Raw genomic sequence first — 23532 nt, 5'->3', positions numbered from 1 at the left:
ACACTAGTGTGTAGAATCACATTTAGCTAAGGAACCTCTCGTCGGATGCAGCCCCTCCCCCAACACTGACAAGATGCGGCAGCCATTGGGGATGGCAGTTACCGGTTGGATTCCAGGTGGATTGTTGGTGTGTAACGCGAGGCTTGTTGTGGCCGGTGGATCCTAGGTAACCGGGCAGAGTTCAGTGGGTGGATCAGTGTGATGGAGGGGCTGCCGCCCTCTGTGGAGCTTGGCTTAGGTGTTTGGTCCGGGAAGCTGTGTAAGTTCGAGATACTGCTGCTGCCCAAAGACCTGAGTTCACGGGTCAGTTTCCAGAAGCTGAAAGGGCAGACAGTGAAAGATCTGCCTGTCATCAGCTTACTGGTGAGACTCCGAGGTAATTTCAGACTTGCCCAGTCCTGTTGAAGTCGACTTTATGGGAGACACGAAGAGAAGCTGGCCGAAAAGCTGGCTGCACGGATTGAGGAGAGATGCGAACACATTGATGAGAGATGTTCTGCTACAAAGGAGAATACTGGCCTGGAGACAGCTGTAGAGTATACCAGGCTCAAAAGACATTCATGAGACATATTGAACCTCGCTGATACTGGCAGAAACATACGGAGTGCCAACGTGGATTTGAGGAAGTTCCTCAATTCCCTGCTCCAAGAACGGGTCCAAGATCCCTGACGTCTAAAAGAGAAGAGATGGCAGAGGTGATCAAAATGCTCATGTTCTTGGAAGAGTTCTTGAGAATCCACACGTCCCAAGGGGCATTTCCAAGCCATTCAGACCAAAGTGCACGAAGCCCAGGTAAGCCTTTTCCCTGGTATGCGCCAAGCTATCAAGTAAAGCTCTTCCCTCACCTCCACTCAGGCATCCATTTTGAAGGATCAGTACCTGAGCTGCAATGAAGCCAGTACGAGAAGGGCATGCCCCTCCTCGAATCAGAGTTCCCCCAGCTTCACACTCTGTGAACAACAGGGAACTCTTTAAAGTTCAAATAGTCTCGACTGAAATAGATAGGAATTGAATACTTAGCTCACACAAAGAAACGATGGACTTCCGCTAGATTCAGCAAATGCTGGGTTTGTGTCTTCTCTGGGGTGAAGGGAGTGTGGTAAGTGAGGGGAATCTTTGACTGAACTTGAATATGTATCAGGCCTCAGTCTTTCAAGACAGTATAGGTAAATACTATAAGTCAGATAGTGAACTGAACTGTAAAAGTCGCCAATGACATTAAAGACACAGCTTATGTGGACCGTCTTTCACTTGAGTCAAGCCCCCGGGGGCACTATATCATGGGGGTGCAGACTCGGCTGCGTTAAATTGCTTTACCCAACATGATCGGATGATTAAGCATTCTCATCACTGATAGAATAACACCTGGTTCTCAATAGCCTAGCATAGTTGCAGCACGGTTCTCAAAGCTATAATGCCTCTAGGTGCTTTTGGATTCAAGCCTAAATGTATATATTTGGTTTGTTTTCTCTTGTATTTTCCTAGAGAGGGATGTTACCCCTTGAAATGCCAACATTGGCCAGTAGGTGTCATTGGGAGTAAAGGGCACCACATGCACAAGTGAATCCAAGGTTGGGGGTTATTTCATGTTTCCAATAGATATTTCATGATTCCTGTTGGTTTTGGAGGCTTCAACAGGAAAGAGTTGACATGACCCCTTTTACAGTTTGGACTGCTACTTTGCATTCTATCTGTCTATGTTTTCCTTAGAGCTGACAAAATGTTACCGAAATTGACAAGTCTGGCTTCTAGGTCGATTTAGTATGTTTCAAAAACTAACTTCATTTTCGTATAGCTCCCAAAACATGGAAATCAATTCTATTAAACTTTTTAAAGACTGCAAATGAGATATCAACACAATGTCAAAACTGGAGTCTTTGGACAATCCCTCCCACCACGGCTGTATAGAAACCAAGAGGTAAACAAAAATCACATATCTGGGAAGTGTATCTGGAAAGTGTTGATTCATCGATGCCCACTTGGCAGAGAAGCAGTGCAAACTGCGCTCACTCGCTCCCATGTACACAGCAATGGAAACATCCACTCACCCAGCCCTTGGCATAGGACACTTGCCGAAGAGAGGTCTGTTACTTCCAAAGACAGGATGAGGCCTCAGAACACCTGGAAGCAGGAGAAGGCAAAGCAGGGAATGGAAACCAGTGCAGGGTCTGGCCCCTGGTGATGGAGCAGCAAAGTTGAAACTCTGTTGAACTTGGACGCACACTCTCAAGCAGACAGGAGACATGGGATTGAAGGTGATGCGCTGAGTGTTAGAAGAGTGCACAGCAGATGCTTGGCTGACAGAACTCAAAGAAACCAGCGCAAAATATCCCCACACTTGATTCTGAGACCAAGATCTGAGCTTCCAAATTTGAGGTAGCAGAGTCAGCGGTCAGGGAGGGATAGGGCTACGGATGATGGCACACGCTGTGTCTCAGGGACCTGGAGTGCGTTGTGGGATGTGGTGGGTCCTATCAAGAGAGCAAACCGACCTGTGACCCCAATGAGAAAGCAACCACACTGGCGCGCGAGGTTGAGATTATCGATATGTCCCATGGCCACACCCAGTGCATCTGCAAGACCAGGGAACAATTTGGCATTTTGCCAATAGAGCACGTGTGGGGCTGAATCAGAGATATCGTGCATTTGGTCTGAAGGATCCAGGGGGCCTTGGTTTTGATATCAGAATGAAAAGCCTTAGGATCTGCTACATTCATAACCTGGGCTAGGATTATGGTTTGGTTTGAGGCACAGGATGCACAACAGCTCTGTGGTTGTCTTCGTGCACCTGTGCCACAAGAATGAGAGGACAAGGAAGAGTGGTCCAAGTCCACAGCATGAGAAGTTGAAGCATTTCCTTCAGCATTATCTCCAGAATGAAGCTGCTACATTTTGGATGGCACGGTACGGCACCGAGGACACCAAGGTCGGTCTGCGGGATCATTCCAGCAGGCCCTGATTTGTGACATCCATGGATGTGCTTCCACTGGTGTTTCAGTAGACAGAGAAGCTCTGGGAAGCACTGGTTTCATTGGGACATTCCCGTGGCACTAAAAAGCACAAGCGCACTCTCAGTTTGCTGTTTAGGAAACACTCCAAAGTGACATAGAGAAGAATGCAGAGCTGAGAACTTTTTGAAGCTTCATTTCCACAAGAGAAAGTGTCCTGCGCACGTTCAGAATTGTGAGATAAGCGTAATCAAAATGAGGTTATGCTAATCGAAATAGTACGGGTTGTTCATCACAGCAAAGGCAACACCAGCAATTGGAGATATACCAGACAACACACACAGGAACAGGACATGGCATCAGTGTCTAGGAGAAATTGTCCTCACAGTAATCCCATGGAATTGCATAGAGCCAAGGGTCTAAACTTTTCACTTAACAAAGCCCTTGAAGTCTACATTAGATGCCTGATATTACTTGACCAGTTGAAATGTAGAAGTACAGTAAAAGAAACAGGAAGTACCATTTTCAGTTCCATAGGGATTGAAGGCCCAAAAGATAAGCTTTCAAACAACTAGACTGCAAAATGCTACCAGGGCTAGTATTGAAAACGGAGATGAGGGAAACACTGAAGCACAACCGTGTCTCAGAATCACAAAATCAGAATACCAGAAATGTGGAAGATAAAGTCTAAAGACGAGCCAAATTATATCAGAAATCTCAATGGATGGGATAATATCAGGGTTAAATTCAGTCCTAAGTTGACTAGATAATGCAGAGGGACACGTGAATGAATGTGAATACAGGGGAACAGAAATCCCTAAGTCAGAAGCAGACATAGATAAGCAAGTTGAATACAATGAAAACATTGCTGTTGAGTCCTGGGTTAAGTAAAGCATGTAAGACTAGGATTCATAAGAGTCCCAGATGGAAAAGCAAGAGGTAAAAAAAAAAAATTCTGAAAAGATATCTGTAGATAAATTTGACTGAACCTTCCTGAAAACCAAGATAGAATCATGTATATGAATTCAGGAAGTACACAGCATCCAACGGAATTGAAATCCCAATAGACTTACCAGCAGCCAGATGATTCTAATCAACAAAGTTCATGAGCATCCATGTGATTTAAAATGCACCTGGAGGAAAAAAAATGAAAAAAATGCACTTTGAGGAAAGCAACATAATCACAAGGGAACCTCCAGAGCGCTTTCAGCTTGTATCTCAGCAGTAATATTTCAGGAAAGGGAGAAGTGCCAGGATTTAGACCATATCCTGAATGGGGAAATGCTGCCATCTAGGGTAGCCTATGCCACATGACCGCCATTTTTAATAACGGCAAAGCTAGAGAATTCCACAGACCAGCACATCTTAAAAGAATTCAGCAGTTCAAAACTTATCCTAAAAGAATGATTGAGAATTCTTCGCTGATTAGAAAAGCAGCAAGATGAAATGGAAAGAAGAAGACTATTATTGGAAATGCAAGAGGAGCATGAGTTGCAGAGAATAAACAAGAAGAAAGCAAGAGGACATCAAAACCCTATATATGGGAGAGTGAAGCAGGAAATCATAGATGATTGTAAGCACTATCTTAAGTGAATCTGCTTATATGACTCTCTTAAGTGAACGGAGTGATGCATGGCCTAATGTGTTTGCAAAACAAACAAGAAGCAAACAAACAAACAATCAAACAAACAAACAAGCACCAAAAGGGCACGGTTGGCTGACATAAAACAATGGAACCATGAATATTCTCAAGAAAGTACTCAAGGTGATGTCAAGAATCATTCAGCACTCATCGACCCAATATCACAGCTTGCATGTACTCAACACACTTGTATTCAGAAAACAGATGCGTGCATTAATATTCATAAATACTGATTCATAAGAGCATATCGTGACCTAATTCAAATGCCTATTTGGAATAAAATGGATTTATAGTCCGTGATATAAATTTGCAAGTCTCCCAACAGATTGAATGTATGCCATATTATACCCTACGTAGAGAAGAAATGGCATAAGCCTATAACAAAGAGAAGTAGCTCTGCAAAAGTGTTCTAAGGGCAAAAGAGACAGACAGTAAATTGCACATTGGGATTGGTTTCATTTGTAGGAATTTCAGCCCCCATGAAATAAATGGATCCATGTCCTGAGAGTGCGGGTGTTTCAGCAGAAATCAGGCGACGCATATGTATTCCGGGTGTACGGATATTATAGGAACATAAGTCTCCTTTAGTGGGTCTCTGTGTACTGTGAACTGTTAGAAAGTTTATAGACGTGTGAAATCATCAACTATAATTGGACACACTTCCCTCCGTTTGTACTGTGCGTACAGATCTGAATAAAAGGAAAGAGGGAAGAGAAAAGCCCATGGGACGCTAGTGGATAGAATCACATTTACCTTTAGAACCTCTTGTCTCATACAGCCCCTCCCCCAACACTGACAAGTTGCAGCCACCTTTGGGGATGGCAGTTGCCGGTTTAATTCCAGGTGGAATGTTCGTTTGTTCCATGAGGTTTGTTGTGGCCTGTGGATCCATGGAAACTGGGCAGAGCCCTGTGGGTGGATCAGTGTGATGGATGGGCTGTCGCCCTCTTTGGAGCTTGGCTTAGGTCTCTTTTTTGGGAAGCTGTGTAAGTTCGAGATCCTGCTGCTGCCCAATGGCCTGTGTTCACGGGTCAGTTTCCAGAACCTTAAAGAGCAGACAGTGGAAGAAATGCGTGTCATCAGCTCACTGGTTAATCTCGGAGGTACTTTCAGATTTGCCCAATCATTTAGAATTTGACTTTATAGGAGACACGAAGAGAATCTGTCAGAAAAGCTGGCTGCATGGATTGAGGAGAGATGCGAACACATTGATGAGAGTTGTTCTGCTACAATGAAGAATACTGGCATGGAGACAGCTGTAGAGAATACCAAGCTTGGAAGACATTCATCGACATATTGAGCCTCGTTGATACTGTCAATTACATGTGGAATCTGAACGTGCACTTGAGGAAGTTACTGAATTCTCTGCTCCAAGTACGGGTCCAAGATTTCTTCCGTCCAAAACAGAAGAGAAGGTAGAAATGATAGAAGCTCTCATGTTCTTGGAAGATGTCTTGAAATTCCAAACTTCCCACGGGGCATTTATAAACCACTCAGACGACCAAGCACCAAGCCCTGGTAAGCCTTTTCCCAGGGTTGGGCCTTGCTCTGAAGCACTTGCTTTTCCCTCCCCTTCACTCAGTTATCCATTTCAGAGAATCAGCCCTTGAACTGCATTGAAGCCAGTAGGAGCACAGGAAGACCCTCCTAGATTCAGAGTTCCTCCACCTTCACATTTTGTGCACAACAGTGAACTCCTCCATGGTCAACTACTCTGGACTAAAATAGGTTGGTTTGAATTCTTAGTTCACACTGTGAAATGATGACCTTCCCCCAGATTCAGATCATGCTGGGGTTATATCTACTTTGGTGTGAAGGGTGTTTTGTAAGTGAGTGGATTCTTTGCCTGAATTTGAATATTTATTTATCCTCAGTTTTTCAAAACAGTATTTGTAACTATTATAATTCTGTTATTGAAATGAAGTGTAATTGTTGACATAGATATGTAGTGACACATTTTTTGTGGACCATCTTTTCCCTTCAGTCAAGTACCGGGTGCAGGATATAATGTGGTTGCCATATTTGTCGGGTTTAATTGTGTTTCTCAACATAATTGGACGATTAAACATACTCATCTTTCATAGAAGAGCACATGATTCTCAATAGCCTAGCAGAAGTGCAGCAGTGTTCTCATATCTATAATGTCTCTAAGTGCTATTGAAACCAAGCCTATATAAAAATACATTGTTTGGGTTTCTTTGTGCTTTCCTAAATAGTAATGTTGCCCCTTGAATCGCCAACATTGACCAGTATGTGCCATTATTAGGAAAGGGCACCACATGAACAATGGAAACCCATGGTTGTGGTTGTTAATGATTCTAAGATTTATTTCATTGTTTTTCTTAGTGTTGGAAGCACCAAGAGAAAAGTGTTGACCTGCCTCCTTCATGAATTTTGGCTGCTAACTAGTATTTTCTGTGTATTTTTCTTATTTGGGTATTTCAAGCTGATACCTAAATATGGCAACTCTGTCTTGTAGTTAGATTTAGTATATTTCTAAAACTATCTTTATTTTGATACACTTCCCATAGTATGTAATTCAATTCTGTTAACTATTTGAAAGTCTGCAATGGAGGTATGTACACATTGTCAGACTTGGAATCTTCGAACACATCCTTCCACAATTGATATAGAGAAAAATAGCTAAACAAGGATCAAGTGTCTGTGAGTTATGTCTAAACTGTGTTAATTTATCCATGCCAAACTGGCAGAGTACCAGTGCAAACTTCGCTCACTCTCTCCCATGTATACAGCAAGATAAACATCCACTCTCCCGGCCCTTGGCTCAGGATCCCTGCTGAATAATGGCCAAACATCTCTTACTTCAAAAGTCAGAAAGAATTCTCACATAACCTGGAAAGAGTAGAAGGCAAAGTAGAGAATGGAAATCAGTACAGGTCCTGACCTTCGGTGAAGGAGCACTAAAGGCGAAACTGTGTTTTACTGGGATGCACACTCTAAAGTGGACAGGTCATTTAAGATGGAAGACGATGCGCTGAGGGTTAAAAGAGTGCATAGTGGACGTTTGATTGACATAACTGAAAGCAATAATCACAAAATTTCTCTGCAATTGATTCCCAGACCAAGACTGCATCTGCCAGTTTTGAGCTAGGAGTGCCTGTGGAATCTGTGTTAGGGGTGTGGCTGATGTCACAAATTTATTCCCAGGGGTTTGGAGATTGTTTTGGGCTGTGGTTGGTACTATCTAGAGAACAGATCTGCCTGGGTCCTCTCTTAATATTAAATCTGCTGGCATATGTGTTGTGGATTAGCTTAGTAACCCAGGGCCTTAGTCACAGCCTTTTCACATCCACAGTATAATTGCTCATTTTCTCCATAAAGGAGAAATGGTCTCAATCAGAGCCATCTTTATCTGGTTTCTAGAATCCAGGGCAATTTCGTGTTGAAATAAGATTCTATAGCCAAAAGATCTGCAACTATCATAGGCAGGATTGAAATTTCTTATTGTCCAAAGCAGAGGTTTTTGAAATGCTCCATGCTTGCCTTTGAGTTCCCATGCCTTATTGACAAGAGTTCTTGGAGCAGAGATCTGCTGAAAAATAGGAGAATTTGAAGCTTTTCCATCAACCTTGCCTACCACATGCTAATGCAACTAAAGTTGTGGTGCTGACCCAGTACTACACTTAGGACCCAATTGTGGCACTGCAGGATTGTTTCAGCAGTTTCTAATGTGTGACATCATTAGATTTGTTTCCACTTTTGTCTTTGTTTGCAGAGAACCTGAGGGAACCCATTATAAAATTTTGACTTTTCCGTGGCAACAGTAAGGACGAATGCACTTTAATGAGTGTATATTGGAACAATTCCCTTTCCACATATCCAGCCTGCAGCCCAGAAATCATTTGGAAACCTCTATTCCAGCAAAAATTAGTAGTCCCAGCACTGTCAGAGCTATGATAAACATTTAACCAAAATGACACTCTGCTAACTTTACTAGAATAGGTTATATTCACCACAACAAAAACCACGGTAGCAATCATAGATATAACAGGCAACGGACACAGAAGGAATGCATGGCATCATTACATACCAAAAACAATCCTCACAGCATTAAAACTAAATGTGCACAGAAATGATTTCACTTACAAAAGCCGTTCAAGTCTATAATAGATAACTGATAATCCTTAACCCATAGCGATAGAGAGATATAATAAAGTTAAAAGAACTATTCCAAATTTTCAAAAGACAGGAGTCTCCTGAAAGAACATCCAATGTATTAGACCCCCAAAATTTACTAGAACATGACTTGAAAAGGGAGGACATAAAAACACTGAAGGAAATCTTGAGTCTATGAATACAAATGCAGGCTAGTATAAATGGAAAGAGAAACACTTTAGATGAGCCAAATATAATCAGAAAACTCAATGGTGAGAATAGCTAAGCTAAAGACAGTCCAAATCGGACTAGATAATGCACAGGAACAAATAAATGACTTAGAAAACAGGATAACCGCAATCACTCAGTCAGAACACGACATAGAAAAGCAAGTGAAAACCAATGCAAGCAATGCAACTGAAACCTGGGATAAGAGAAAACATACCAGTGTATGACTCATAGGGATCCCACATGGAAAAGAATAAAGACAAATGGTTTGAAAAGGTATTTGAAGAAATCAGACTGAAATTTTCTTAAACCAAAGATAGAACCGGCTATCTCAACACAGCAAGCACAGAGCGTCCAAGCATAATGAACCCCAGTAGTCCTACGACAATATATATTCTAATTTAAATGGCAAAAATTGATAATAAGGAAATGATTCTAAATGCACCAAAATAGAAACAAGTGCATTGCAAGAGAACTTTTTAATGTCTTCAGCTGATTTCTCAACAGATAGATTGGTAATTTTTTCTTCCCTCTTTCCTTTTGTGTTGATCTCTATTCCAAGAACTGATGAAAGGCAGAGTCCTTCAGTCTAAACAAGATGAGTTGGCAGAGATTCTAAAAGTGTTCAAGTTCTTGGAAGAGGTCATCAGAATCAACACATCTCAAGGGGCTTTTTCAGACAATACAAGAGACAATGCACTACGCCCTGTTTATCCTTTTCCCAGGAGTGGGCCAATGTATTAAGACTTGCTGTTCCTTCACACTCAACCAGCCATGCAGGTATACCCTCAGTCTGCTACTGCAGGAGAATTAGAGCCAGGTCCAATTTTACCAATACTGTAGGGAGAACCTGAACCTGCTACTGCAGGAGACACAGCACTGTGTCCCATTTCACCAATCTTTCAAGGAGACCCTAAGCCTACTCCTGCAGGAGACTCAGAGCCGAATCACATTCCATCAGCTTTGTAGGAAGACCATCATGCCTTCACTTGCAATGGATCCAGGAATGTGTCCAATTACACTAGCCTTGTAGGGAGACCTTGAGCCTGTTCCTGCAGGAGAAACAGATCTCTGTCATATTCCACCATCCCTCCAGGAAGATGCAGGGCCTCCTCCTGCAGGAGACTCAGGAATTGGTCCAATTTCACCAGTCCTGCAGGAAGACTCTGAGCCAATTCCTGCAGGAGACCCAGGAATGGGTCCCATTCCATCAATCATGCACTAAGACCTTGAATTGGGTCCAATTCCACTAGCCTTGCTGGGTGACCCACAAGCCTGATCCTGCAGGAAAATTAGAGATACGTCATATTCCAGAAGCCCTGCAGGAAGACTGAAATCCTGCTTCTGCAGGAGACCCAGGAATAGGTCCAAATACGCCAGCCTTGCTGGGAGAGCACAAACCTGATCCTGCAGGTGATACACAGTGAGGTACAATTCCAACAGCCCTGCAGGGATATCCTGAGGCCACTTTGGCAGGAAACACATGACTGGGTCACATTCCAATACCCCAGAAGGGAGACCGTGAGCCTGCTACTCCAGGAAACCCAGAACTTCGTCCCATTCCACCAAACCTGCAGTCCAACACTAAGACTGCATCTGCAGAAAACACAGTGCGGGTCACATAACACCAGCCCTGTAGTGAGACTACAAACCTACTCCTGGGGGAGACCAAGCCATTCACAGAGAATATGAGCCAGCTCCTGCAGAAGAACAAGAGTTGTGTGACATTCTACCAGCTCTGCAGGTAATCCATAGGCTTGCTCCTGCAGGAGACAGACATCCCAGTCCAATTCCATCAGCCTCTCCAGGGAGAACCCCAGCCTCCTCCTGCAGGAGAGCCAGAACTAGATCCCATTCCACCAACCCTGCATGGAAACACTGAGCTTGCTCCTGCAGCATACCCACAGCCAAGTCATATTCCACAAACCCTGCAGGGAGACACTGAGCCTGCAGTTGTAAGAGACCTAGGACTGGGACCAATTCCAACAGCTCTCCAGGGAATCCCTCACCTGCTCCCATAGGAGACTAAGAGCCATCAGTTCTGGTGGGGTCCTTGAGCCTGCATCTGCCAAAGAACCACAGTGTGGAGTCATATTCCACCAGCCCTGCAAAGAGAACAGAACCTGCTACTGCAGGATACACAGGACTAGGTCCCATTCCACCAACCTTGCAGGGATACCCTGAGCCTTGGACCAAGGAATGGGACAAATTCTGCTAACCTTCTAGGGAGACCATGAGCTTCTCCTGCAAGAGAACCAGAGATGGGTCATATTACAGTATTCTTCCAGGAAGACCCAAGGCCTGCTCCTGCAGGAGATGCAAGAACAGGCCCAATTCCACCAGCCTGAAGGCAGAGTCCAAATCTGTTCTGGCAGGTGACCTAGAGAAGGGGCCCATTCCACCAGCCCTACAGGGAGACTCTGAGCCTACTACTACAGGAGACTCAGGAATGGGTCCCACTAAACCAACCCTGAAGGGAGACACAGAATCTACACTTGCAGGAACCACAGAGCCAGGACAAATTTCATCAGCCCTGTAGTGACCCCTGAGCTGGGTCCAATTACACTATCCTTGCAAGGAGACTCTGTGCCTACTCCTGAAGCAGAACCAGTGATGGGTCATGTTCCAACAGCCCTGTAGGAAGACCTGGAGCTACTTCTGCAGAAGACTCAGGACAGGGTCTGATTCCACCACCCCAGCAGTGAGAAAACTAGCCTGCTTCTGCAAGTGACCAAGGTCTGAGTCATATTCAACTAGCCATGCAGGAAGAACATAAGCCTGCTGTTGCAGGAAACTCAGAACCATGTGCCATTCCAGCAACACTGCAAGGAGACTCTGAGCCTGCCCCTGCAGGAAACAGAAACCCAGTCACATTCCACAAGCCCTGCAGGGATACCAGAGCCTGCACATGCAGGAGACCCAGGTCTGGGCCAATTCTACCAACCCTGTGGAAAGACCCTGAATCAGCTCTAGCATTAGACTAAGAGCCATGTCACATTCCACCAGCCCTACAGGTAATTTATCAGCCTGCAACCTACACCTTCAAAAGACCCAAGAATTGGACCAATTCCAATGGCACTGCAGGGAGACCATGAGCCATGTCCAATTCCACTAGCCCTGCAGGAAGGCCCCGAGCCTACTCCTGCAGGAGAACCTGAGATTGGTCATGTTGCAAGATGAGCCTGCTCCTGCAGGAGACCCAGCACTATGTCCCATCCACCAGCCCTGCAGGGAAACCCTGAGACTGTCCCTTCAGGAGAACCACAACAGAGTCACATTTCACTAGCAATGCATGGAGACTTAGAGCCTACACCTTCAAGACACCCAAGAATTGGAACAACTCCAGCAGCACTGCAGGGACACCATTAGCCAGGTCCAATTCCTCTAGCCCTGCATGTAGACCCTGAGCATGCTCCTGTAGGAGACCCAGCACTGGGTCTCATTCCACAAGGCTTGCAGGGAGAAACTCTGCCTGTTTCTGCAAGAGACAAACAGCTGAGTCACATTTCACCAGCCCTGAAGGGAGACCCCAGTCCTGCACCTGCAAAGGACCTAAGACTGGAACAAAATCGACTAGCCCTGTAGGGGGACCCTGAGCCTGCTTCTGAAAGAGAATCAGAGATGGGTCATATTCCAACAACCCAGCAGGGACAGTCCAAGCCTGCTCCTGCAGGAGATATAGAGCAGGGTGAAATTGAAAAACCTTGCAGGGACACCCTGAATCTGCTGCTGCAGGAGAAAAATGATGGGGTCTCATTCCACAAGCCTTACAAGGATACCCTGAGCCTGGTCTTGCATGAGATCCTGATCTGGCTCCTGCAGGAGACCCAGGACTGGGTCCCATTCCAACAACCCTGCTGGGGAACCCGAGCCTGCACCTGCAAAACACACAGAACCGTGTCACATCCCACCAGCTCTGCAGACTGTAAGACTAGCCCTACAGGAGACCTAGAGCCAAGTTACATTACCAGTCCTGCAGGGAGACCCTGAGCCTGATCTTGTAGCTCCCCCTGAACCTACACACATACTTCTATGAGACCCAGAGCCATTTCAGGCATCACCACCCTTACGGGCTGAGATGTCTCTGCAACCACCAACACTGTCATCTAATTCTAAGAATCAACCCACTCCCAGACCCGAACTTTACTTCCCTTCTCCTGGCATCATTTTTGTTTGTTTTTTCTGTCATTTCCTTGTTTTCTTTCATGTCATTTAGAGTATCATCTATTTTTATGTTTTAAGTTTACCATAATAAAATTTAGATGTTTTTCCATTTTAAATTGTGCAATTCAGGAGCATTAAGTGCATTCACAATGCTGTGTAACCATCGTCACTGTCTAGTTTCAGACTGTTTCTTTCCTCAAAATAAAACCCCGTATCCAAAGCACACATTCTCGTTTATCCCTCCCCCAACCCCTGACAAGCCCTAATCCTCTTTCTCTCTGTGTGTCTTTCCCTACACTGGATGTTCCCTATCAATGAAATCATACAAAAGGTGGCTGTTTGTGTCTGCTCTCATATTTTAACAAGGGATTGGTGTTTTTTTTTTTACTTGAAGTAGCATTATGGTTATTTCAAAGGGAAATCCAGGTGGATTAAATATGAGATATACAAAATGAATATTTTTAGTAACTATGTGCATAATCTCGAGATAGGCACTGCTATTCTATGTGTGAAACCAGAGCCAGGAGGGAGATGCTTAGCTCTTCCTGTGGCAAAACATAACCTAACAAAATAAAAAAAAAATAATAATCAAAATCCATGAAAGACAAACCATAACATGGAAAAATCATTTTTCATAACCTAAAGTCAGAGAAAGGTTTCACATCCCTGTGGTCCAAAAATATCTTGAAACACTGTGTTCTAAACAGAAACAGAACAAACACATGCAATTCCAACAAGTGGCAATGCAGGTGGCCAGTGTATATTAGAGATGCTCGACCTCTCAAGTGAGGATGCACGAAGATGTCCACACTTCGGAGACAGCATTGGTCAACATCACACTGGCAGGCCTTTAGCCTGGAGACAACCAGCTCTAGTGACAACATGAGGAGGCAGAGGCCACAGTAGATCCCCTGGAGGGAAGAGTGAGCAGACTCTCCTCTCTGGGAGAACAGTATGCAGAATGCATCACAGTTCCACAAGTGCACCACTTTCCGAGCAGTGCTGATGCTTAGTGTTGATCATACTAAAATTCTTGCACAATTTTTCAAAGATGTCTTTTCAAGGATGTTCATCACAATCCTGGTTAAACTACTAGGGAAATGGAAGCAACACTAATGTTCATGGAGAGGGGGTGGGATTCATCAGTTCTGATTCACATGGAGGAATGATTGTTGTGCAGCTGGAAAAATGAGTGCTTGGTCTTTACCTGATGTCAAGGAAGCCCTCAGTTTGGATGCCTGTTAATCCATCATCTACATCCCAGATGCCATCTCTATAACCACATATGTGTCAAATCATCATAGATGTAAATGAATCTTGTGGTGTGTGAGACACAGAGGCAGAGAGAATGAGAGAGATAGAGACTGAGAGATGTTCACCAAACCATTAATGACGGTCACTTCTGGGAGTGGGATTTGCAAATCTCTGCACTTTTCCTTTAGGCAACATTTCAAGCATTTATAATGTATCTATATTGCTTTACTAATTCTAAGGTATTAAAAGCATATGTTACTTGAGATTCATTCATATTTCATCTATAGAATAAAGTTTATTATTTTTATTTTAAAATATATGTTACAAGTACTATCAGCATTTATGAGAGTAAAATGATAAATTCTAAAGAATTAAGAATCAGATAAAGAACAAAACCTTTTGGTGATTCAGACACAGGCCAGCTAGTTGGCAGTAAATGGCAGGGTGGGACAGGTTTCTCTAGAAGGTTGTGTATGTTCTGAATCAGCATCCAATAGAGGCAAGGAAAAATTACAAGACATGTACGCTGAAAACTACAACAGCTTTTTGAGAGTAATTAAGAAAGAACTAGCCCTATTTTAAAATTTGAAGGAGCCAAAATGGCAGAGTAGACAGACTCACAGCTTGACCTCTCCCACAAATACTCAAAGAATTACATCTACAAAAACATTGATTTGCACAGAAACCTCCTGAACTCTGGTAGAGTGTCTCTTATTTTGAAATACAGGAAGATTCTCACAAAATATGGTAAGGAATAAAAAGAGAAAAGAAAAATTAAGTGCAGGACTGATCCTGCAGGGAAAGAGTAGCATAGGAATAAAGGCACCCTCACACTGGGACACAACCTCTCTAGCTGGGAGATCAGCTAGGAAAGAAGCAGAGCTTCCAAGGTTTGGAGGAGACAGTGGCAACTGCATGGCAGGCAGAACTGGGGAAAACTGACACAGAGGGTCCCTGTGATGACCAGCCCTATACATGAGCTAGAAGGGATGAGCCAGAACAGGCTACTGGAGTCAGTGAAGAGCCCAGGCAGAGGGCTGGGTCACACTGCAGAGAGGCAGCCTCAGGAAACTAGAGGGCAGTGTGAGCTCTGGCTGTGTGTGTGTGTGTGGAACAGAAAAGACTGAAACTCTCATAAAAAAGCACAAATTTTGATATAATGGGGGAGGAATGAAACACAGTTGTGCCAAAGTCACTTACTCCACTTGGCTCCATTGCTGGTGTGTTCTCGTGAGAAGAGAAATGGGGCTTGGTGAGAGCCAACACTGCTGAACAAAGGCAGAGCTGAATGTTGACTCCATACCCTGTGCCATTGCAACTTCACAGGCGGGACTGAGATTTGTTTACAGCCCCAGGCAGAGAGGGTGGATTTGCTGTATCTGGTCACTTTGTGGATCCACACCTCTGAGACTTACAGGTAGTGAGTGGAGTTCTTACTCAAGAAGGGTGGCCAGTGAGGGTATTTACAACAGGGTGGTGTATGGTTCCATATGTGAGTGCGGGATTGGGGTTTGAGCTGAACCTGTAGTGGACCACAAATTCATATGTGTGACTGCACACTTGCTAAGGCAGGTCCAAGGGACTGACACTGCTGGATCTGCACTGATGTTTCCTGGGGCTCAGAACCTGAGTGGCACCAGAGTAGGTGGCTGACATTCCCATAGCTAAGGCAGGGATAAAGCCAAAATCAACAAATAGGACTTTGTAAGTCTGCATAACAAGTGACAGGCAACACCACAGAGAGAACTCCCCAGTGAACATCTTCTGCCTATTTTTCTTCACAACTGAAGTGCTCCAACCCTGCCTACTACATGTAAAAGCTCAGAAACGGGTCTAGAAGAAATGCATAGAGCCAGAGAAATATAAGTAAAATAAAGAAGCCGGGGAACCACTTTCAATTAAAAGAACAAGACAAATCCCCTGAAAGAACAAGCAGTAAAATAGACTTTGATAGTCTACTAGACTTGAAAAAGGGAATGATCAACTCACTGAAAGAACTAAAAGAGACTATCAATAGAGACAGAAAACTTTAAAATAAAATTTAAACTATAAAGAAGAGCTAGTTAAAAATAGAAAATTCAAATACAGGCAATCAAAAGAAGACTAGATAATGCAGAGGAATGAATAAATGACTTAGGAGACAAGATAAAAGAAATAACCCAAAAAGAACAGCAGACAGAAAAGTCAATAAAAACCAATTAAAGCAAGATAATATAATGTGTGCCAGCCTATGCATAATGGTGAGTCCCAGAAGGAGAAGAAAGAGAAAGGGGGATTGAAAAGTTAGTTAAAGAAATCATGACTGAAAACTTTCCAAACCTTAAGAAGGAAAGAACTATCCAAGTACAGGAGGCACAGAGGGTCCCAAACAAGGAGAAACCAAACACACCTACACCAAGACATATTATAGTTAAAACGGCTAAAGTTAAATAAAATATTCTAAAGGCAGTGAGAGAAAAACAAAGTGTTTGTTACAAGGGAGTCCCATAAGCATTCAGCAGATTTCACTACCTAAAAACTTCTGGCCAGAAGGGAGTGGCAAGATATATTCAAAGTCCTGAATAAGAAAAGGCTGCAAACTAGGATATTCTATCTAGAAAGACTATCCTTTAGAACAGAAAGAGAGAAAGAATTTCACAGACAAGCAAAAACTAAATGAATTCAGCAGTACTAAATCTATGCTAAAAAAAAATTTGAAAGTTTTAATCTAAATAAAAAATAAACAGGAAGCTATAGAAATTAAGAAACCATAATTGGAAATGCGATAAATACAATGAGTTGCAAGGGAAAACATGAGGATATAAATAAGTCAGTAAGTCAATAAAGAAAACAAGAAAGCAAACAAGAAAGAGAGAATAGCAAAATCATAAAAGGTGGAAGAGGAGAGCAAGAGAATATATATTTTTTCTCTTTTTTTTTTTCTTTTTTCTCTTTGTCTTCTTTCTTTTTAGGATGCACTTGAGCCCACATGACTATCAACTAAAACCAAACAGATGAAGTAAGGGGTTACCATACTTGAATGACAAGATAACCACAAATCAGAAGTATATAATAGAGTCATAAAACCCAAAAAGAAACCAAGCTAATAGAAAAGGAATTTATCAAACCACAAAAATAAAAATAATTAAAAGAAAGAAACAAATAAATACCAAAATCAACTGGAAAACAAATTTCAAAATGGCAATAAACCCACATCTATAAAATAACTACTATAAATGTCAATGGACTAAATGTTCCAATCAAAAGAAAAAGAGTGAAGGAGGAGGAAAGATGGTGGAGTAAAAAAGATGCTCAGAGCTCACCCTCTCCCACAAATTCACCAAGAGTGACATCAACAGACACACCCACCACCCAGAACACCTGCTGAACTTTGACAGAATATTGGCTTCTTCAAAAGATAAAATTTTCCACAAATCTGGTGGGAGAACAGGAGAAAAGGAGAAAAAGGAAAATAGTTCTGGACCATTCCAATGGGGAGGGAGCTGCAAAGGAGGAATAACATTAATACACTGGGTCTCTCCAACTCCAATGGCCAGTTCAGCAGGATGGAGATGGAACCTCAGAGGCTCAGATCTGTATAGAATAGACTTTGACTGACAGAACTAAGTTAATGGGGCACAAAGGGTCCCAACGATCCCCAGCCCTAGATGCGAACCAGCAGGTGTGGGATGGGACAGCCTGCCTGAGTTGAGCAGAGGACTCGGGCTGACTCTACAGAGGAAACCTTGGGGGACTGCAATGTTCTGTGTGCCATGGCTGGGAGAGTATACAGAACAGCCTGGGTCCCCCATAAAATAAAAAAAAAAGGCAGAAAACACTGCTGGTGTGCCCTGGGGGGAAGGGTAGCCATAGCCTTTGTGTCCGCAGACCCACAGTGCCATTATTGGAGACTTCTTGGGAGAAGAGAGTCAAGGCTCAGCCATAGCCACTATATTTTCTGGTGCATGGTTCCCAGATAGAGGAGGGGTCAAAACCCAAATCCCTACCTAGGGGCTCCACAACCTCATAGGTGGGAATGAGATTTGTTTACAGTCCCAAGAAGAAGGGACCATTACACACCGATGCCTCTCTGAGTTGGCTCTTCTAAGACAAATGCACAAGAAGCAGTGTTCTGGAACAGAGCAGGGGTGAGGGCTAGTGCAGCTGTTTCCTCTGAGTCCACCTACAAAGCATGGACCTAATGCGGCAGGGGAGCTACCTGCCAACTACCTTGCACAAGTGTGGTCCTGGGACCAGGCATCTGGTGGGGGGTGCAGACCACCCATTTACAGATGCTGGGACACAGACCAGGGGCACGACTAGACGGCCTCTGGAACCAGCAAGTGGAGTTTTCACAGCAGGATATGGGCAGGAGTGTGACAACCACAGGAAAAAAGGAGCTCCTGCTCAATAGCCAGGGCAGATTCAGGCCACCAGAACACCAGCCACACCACCAAAAAAGGGGATAACAGGCAAAAGGCGTAGAAGGAAGACTTGGCAACCACCCATAGTTAAAAATAACCTTATGACAAAATTATTAAGAGTGTATATTCTTGGAGAAAGGCCAAGATATTGGAGTAGAAGGATGCTTGTATCTTATCCTCTCCAATAAATTCACCAAGACTGACATTCACAGACACACTCATCCACTCAGGACATCTGCTGAACTTTGATAAAACATTGCCATCTTCAAAAGACAAAATGTGCCACCAATCTGCTAGGAGAAAAGGAAAAAAGAAGGAAGAAAATGCAAAATGGCTTGGGGTTGGTCCTTTGAAGAGGGAGCAGCAAAGGAGGGATAGTGCTGGTTGACTGGGTCCCCTCTTTCCAACGGAGAGGTCAGCAGGATGGACAGGGAACCTCTGAGGCTCAGATGTGTACAGAACCACCCTTGACTAACAGAATTAAGTTAAATGGGCACAAAGTGTGTCAACAACCCCCAAACCTAGAAGTGAATCAGGGATGGGAAGGGACAGGCTGCTGGATCCAGGCAGACTCTGGTTGACTGTACATAGGTAACCCTGGGGGACTGCAGTGTGCTGTGGAAAACTGCTTGGATTGTATACAGATCAGAACAGCCTGGGCCTCCCATAAAATAAGAAAAAAATAAAGCAAAGCAATATTGCTGGCTTGCCTGGGGGAAGGGGTGTTTCGTCCTTTGTTTCTGCTGACTCACGGCAACATAACTGGTGATTTTTCAGAATAAGAGAGATGAGGCTCAGCCACAGCCATCATACCCACCCAGGCAGACATGGGGTTGAAACCTGAATATGTACCTGGCAGTTCTGTAACCTCATAGGTGGGACTGAGACTTGTTTACATCCCCAGACATATAGGACGTTTCTGTCCTGGTGCCTCTATGAACTCACACCTCTAAGACAAATGAACAAGGAGCAAAGTTCTGGCAAAGAGCAGGGATTAGGGCTGGTGTGGCCATTTGCCTCAAGCCCACCCACAGAGTGTGGAACAGATGTGGTGTGGGGAGTAGCACTGAATATGGGAGCAACCGACCCAACTACTGTGGAGGACTGCTGCACCTGGACACGGCATTGGGAAGGGACACAACCTGTCCACCTACCATGCAGGAGTGCAGCACCAAGATGCAGCACTGGGAGGAGAAGTGACATGTCTACCTACAGGCACTGGGAGCAGCACAGACCAAGGGTGTGACCAGAGGGTCTCTGGAAACAACGAGCTGAGTTCATGAAGCAAGGCAAGGGCAGGAGCTTTGACAACAACAAAACAAAGAGGAGTCCCCATTCAATAGCCAGGGTAGGCTCTGGTTAACAGGTTAATGGCCACATCATTAACCAAAGGGATAACAGACAAAAGGCACAGAAGTAAGACTTGGTAACCACACATGTTTAAGAAGGACCTCTTGATAAAATTACTAAGGGCACACAATCTCCAAGGGAACATACTCTTTTCTTTTTCTGTTCCATTTTCTTTTACTTTTTAAATGTTACTTCTTAAATAATTTTTATATTTCTATTTTTAATCCCTTTTAAAATTTTCTTTTAAAATACTTTTATTATTATCTTACAATTGGTCCAATTTCAGTTTTATCCTTGTTTTGTTCTTCTGTTGTGATTATACTCTGTTCTCAAATATTTTTTCTTCCTTTAATATTTTAAAAATTCATCCCAACTCAATTGTTATCTTGTTTCAATATGTTCTTCTGTTATTGATTATACTGCTTTTAAAACTAATTTCTTTGTGCTTAGTTTTATTTCTGCATCCACTTTATATAAATAAATAAACTCTTAAAAGACCACAGTAGATAATTGATACTCCATAAGCCATAGTGCCAGAGAGATATAAGCAAGATAAAAAAGCAGAGCAACCTGTCTCAATTAAAAGAACAAGATAAACCCCCTGAAAGAACAATCAATGAAATAGACATTGATAGTCTACTAGATGATTTCAAAAAAGGAGTGATCAAAGTACTGAAGAAACTAAAAGAGATTGTGTATAGAGACAGAGAATATGTCAAATAACGAAACTGAAACTCTAAAGAGGAGCCAGTGAAAATTGGAAAACTCATTTGCTGAGAGGAGAGTTGAGGTAAAGGCTATAAAATGTAGTCTGGATAATTGAGAGGAATGAATATGTGACTTAGAAGGCAGGACAACAAAACAGCTGAAAGACAACAAATAAAAACCAATGAAAGCAATATACGGGACCTTTGGAATAACATAAAGCATGCCAACCTACTCATAATGGGGGTCCCAGAAGGAGAAGAAAGAACAAAGGAGATTGAAGAGATATTTGAAGAAATCATGACTGAAAACTTCCCAAACCTAAAGAAGGAATCAGATATCCAAGTACAGGAAACACAGAGCGTCCCAAACAAGGAGGACCCAAACAGACCCACACCAAGACATATTACAATCAGGATGACCAGGGTTGAGAATGGGAAATGATTCTAAAGGGAGAAAGAGAAAAACAAAGAATGAGATACAAGGGAACCCCCATAAGATTTTCAGCTGATTTCTCTACAAAAACAGTACAGGCCAGAAGGGAGAAGCAAGGTGTATTCAAAGTCCTGAATGAAAAAATGATGCAGCCTAGGATACTTTATCCAGCAAGGGTATCCTTTAGAATAGAAGGAGAGATAAAGAACTTCACAGAGAAGCAAAAACTAAAAGAAGTTAGCAACACTAAACCTATGCTAAAATAAATATTGAAAGACCTACTCTAAATAGAAAAGAAGCAGGATGCTACAAAAAGGAGAAAACCATAATTGGAAAGGTGATTGCTACAATGAATTACAACAGAATAAACATGAAATCATAAAAGAGGGCATCTAAATCATTAAGCGTGGGAGAGGCGAGCAAGAAAATATGCAGGTTTCTCTCTCTCTTTCTCTCTGTCTCTCTCTCTTTTTTGTTCTTGGTAGGATGGGTTTGAGCTTATATTATTATCTGTTTAAAACAAACAGATATAGTAATGGGTTAATATATGTACAAAGTAGGGTAGCCACAAGCCAAAAAGTTACAATAGAGTCACAAAACTAAAAAGACACCAAGATAATAAAAAGGAAAATTATCAAACCACAAAAAGAAAAAGTAAGGAACAAAGAGGAAATACAAAATGAACTGCAAAACAAAGTTCAAATTGTGATAAACACATTTCTATTAATAATTACTATAAATGTCAATGGACTAAATGCTTTAATCAAAGGACATAGAGTGCAGAGTGGATAATAAAGCAAGTATCTACAATACGCTGTATACAAGTGACCCACGTTAGGGAGAAGGAAACACATAGATTGAAAGTGAGAGGATTGAAAAAGATATTCCACACAAATGGAAATCACAAGAAAGCAGGAATATCAACAGTGATTTCAAATAAAATAGACTTTAAAACAAAGATTATAAAGAAAGATTAAGAAGGCCATTTTATAATGATTAAAGGAGTCATAGATGAAGATATTACACTCATTAACATATATGAACACAACATAGGAGCACCTAAATATATAACAGACAAAAAGAGAATACTAACAGATAAAAAGGGAAAATTTGATCGGAATACAATCACGGTAGAAGACTTAAACAATCCATTAACATCACTGGACAGATCTTCCATACATAAAATTAATAAGACAACATAGAAATTAAATGATACAATAGAACAATTTGTTTTGGGTAATATTTTCAGAACTTTATATTTCCCTAAAATAGAACATACATTCTTCTCAAGTGCACATACCACATTTTCTAGGATAGGTCATATACTTTGGCACAAAAGAAGCATTAACAATTTGAAGAAGATAGAAAATATTTGAAGCAACTTTTTCTGACCACAATACCATGAAACTAGAAATTAACTACAGAAAAATAAAGGAGAAATAAATGACAGTATGGAGGTTAAACAACATACTACTTTAAAAAAAAATGGGTGGATGATGAAATCAAAGAAGCAATAAAAAACACATTGGGACAAATGATGATGAAAACACAATCACACAGAACCTATGGGATCCAGAAAAGGCAGTGCTTAGAGGGAAGTTTATAGCGAGAGAATCAGGTCTACCTCAAAAACGAGGAACAACTGCAATAAACAATCAAACTTACCACCTAAAAGAATTAGAAAAAGAAGAGCAAAAATAACAAAAGTAAGCAGAAGGAAGGAAATAATAAAGATCAGGGAGGAAAAAAATAAAATAGAGATATAAGGAACATTTGAAAAAATCAAGCCAAGAGATGGTTTCTTGAAAGAGTAAACACAATTGACAAAATTATGTTCTATGCTGGAAATTGACACAACAATGCAAACTGACTATAACTCAATAAAATAAAAATTAAAAAATAAATATATTAACAAAAGAAAAAAGAAAAGGTAGTTTCTACTCACCAGACTGGAGGAGGGGACTGCAACCTATGCGGGGTCACACCACATGGGAAAGCCTGGGGTCAGGATCGGAGGAGCAGGGTGCTGTGGACATGATCTGTCACAGGGTTTCTGCAGGAGGGGAGTGTGAGGCATGTGAGCAGGCTGAGGACTGGCCATTTGAGTAAGTTCATGGGCTCTGGAGTGGAGGGGCTCCCCCAAGTGTCTGGACTTGACTCTGGGTGAGTTGGGCAGGTGGACAGTGGCTCAGTGTGAGTCCAAGTCCAGTGGAGGAGGTAGTGAGTTAGATCTAGAAGGACTCCTTCTGGGGTGGGAGGGCCCAAAAGGCAGGCAGGAGGCCAAGTC

The 23532-nt window shown here is 42.6% G+C and overlaps 1 long non-coding RNA gene across 1 annotated transcript; it reads right to left on the bottom strand.

Moving 5' to 3' along the window:
• Window positions 1-411: 411 nt before the first annotated feature.
• Window positions 412-23322, bottom strand: LOC140693261 (uncharacterized). The gene is made up of 4 exons (XR_012068985.1): window positions 23191-23322; window positions 4022-4081; window positions 2049-2121; window positions 412-672 (listed from the first exon to the last, which is right to left on the bottom strand). It is a non-coding gene; the product is annotated as an uncharacterized lncRNA (long non-coding RNA).
• Between the last annotated feature and the right edge of the window lie 210 nt (window positions 23323-23532).

The sequence above is a fragment of the Vicugna pacos genome, unplaced genomic scaffold (assembly GCF_048564905.1).
Source record: "Vicugna pacos unplaced genomic scaffold, VicPac4 scaffold_19, whole genome shotgun sequence".
NCBI classification, from domain to species: Eukaryota; Metazoa; Chordata; class Mammalia; order Artiodactyla; family Camelidae; genus Vicugna; species Vicugna pacos.
This window is presented reverse-complemented; position numbering and strand designations above follow the sequence as displayed.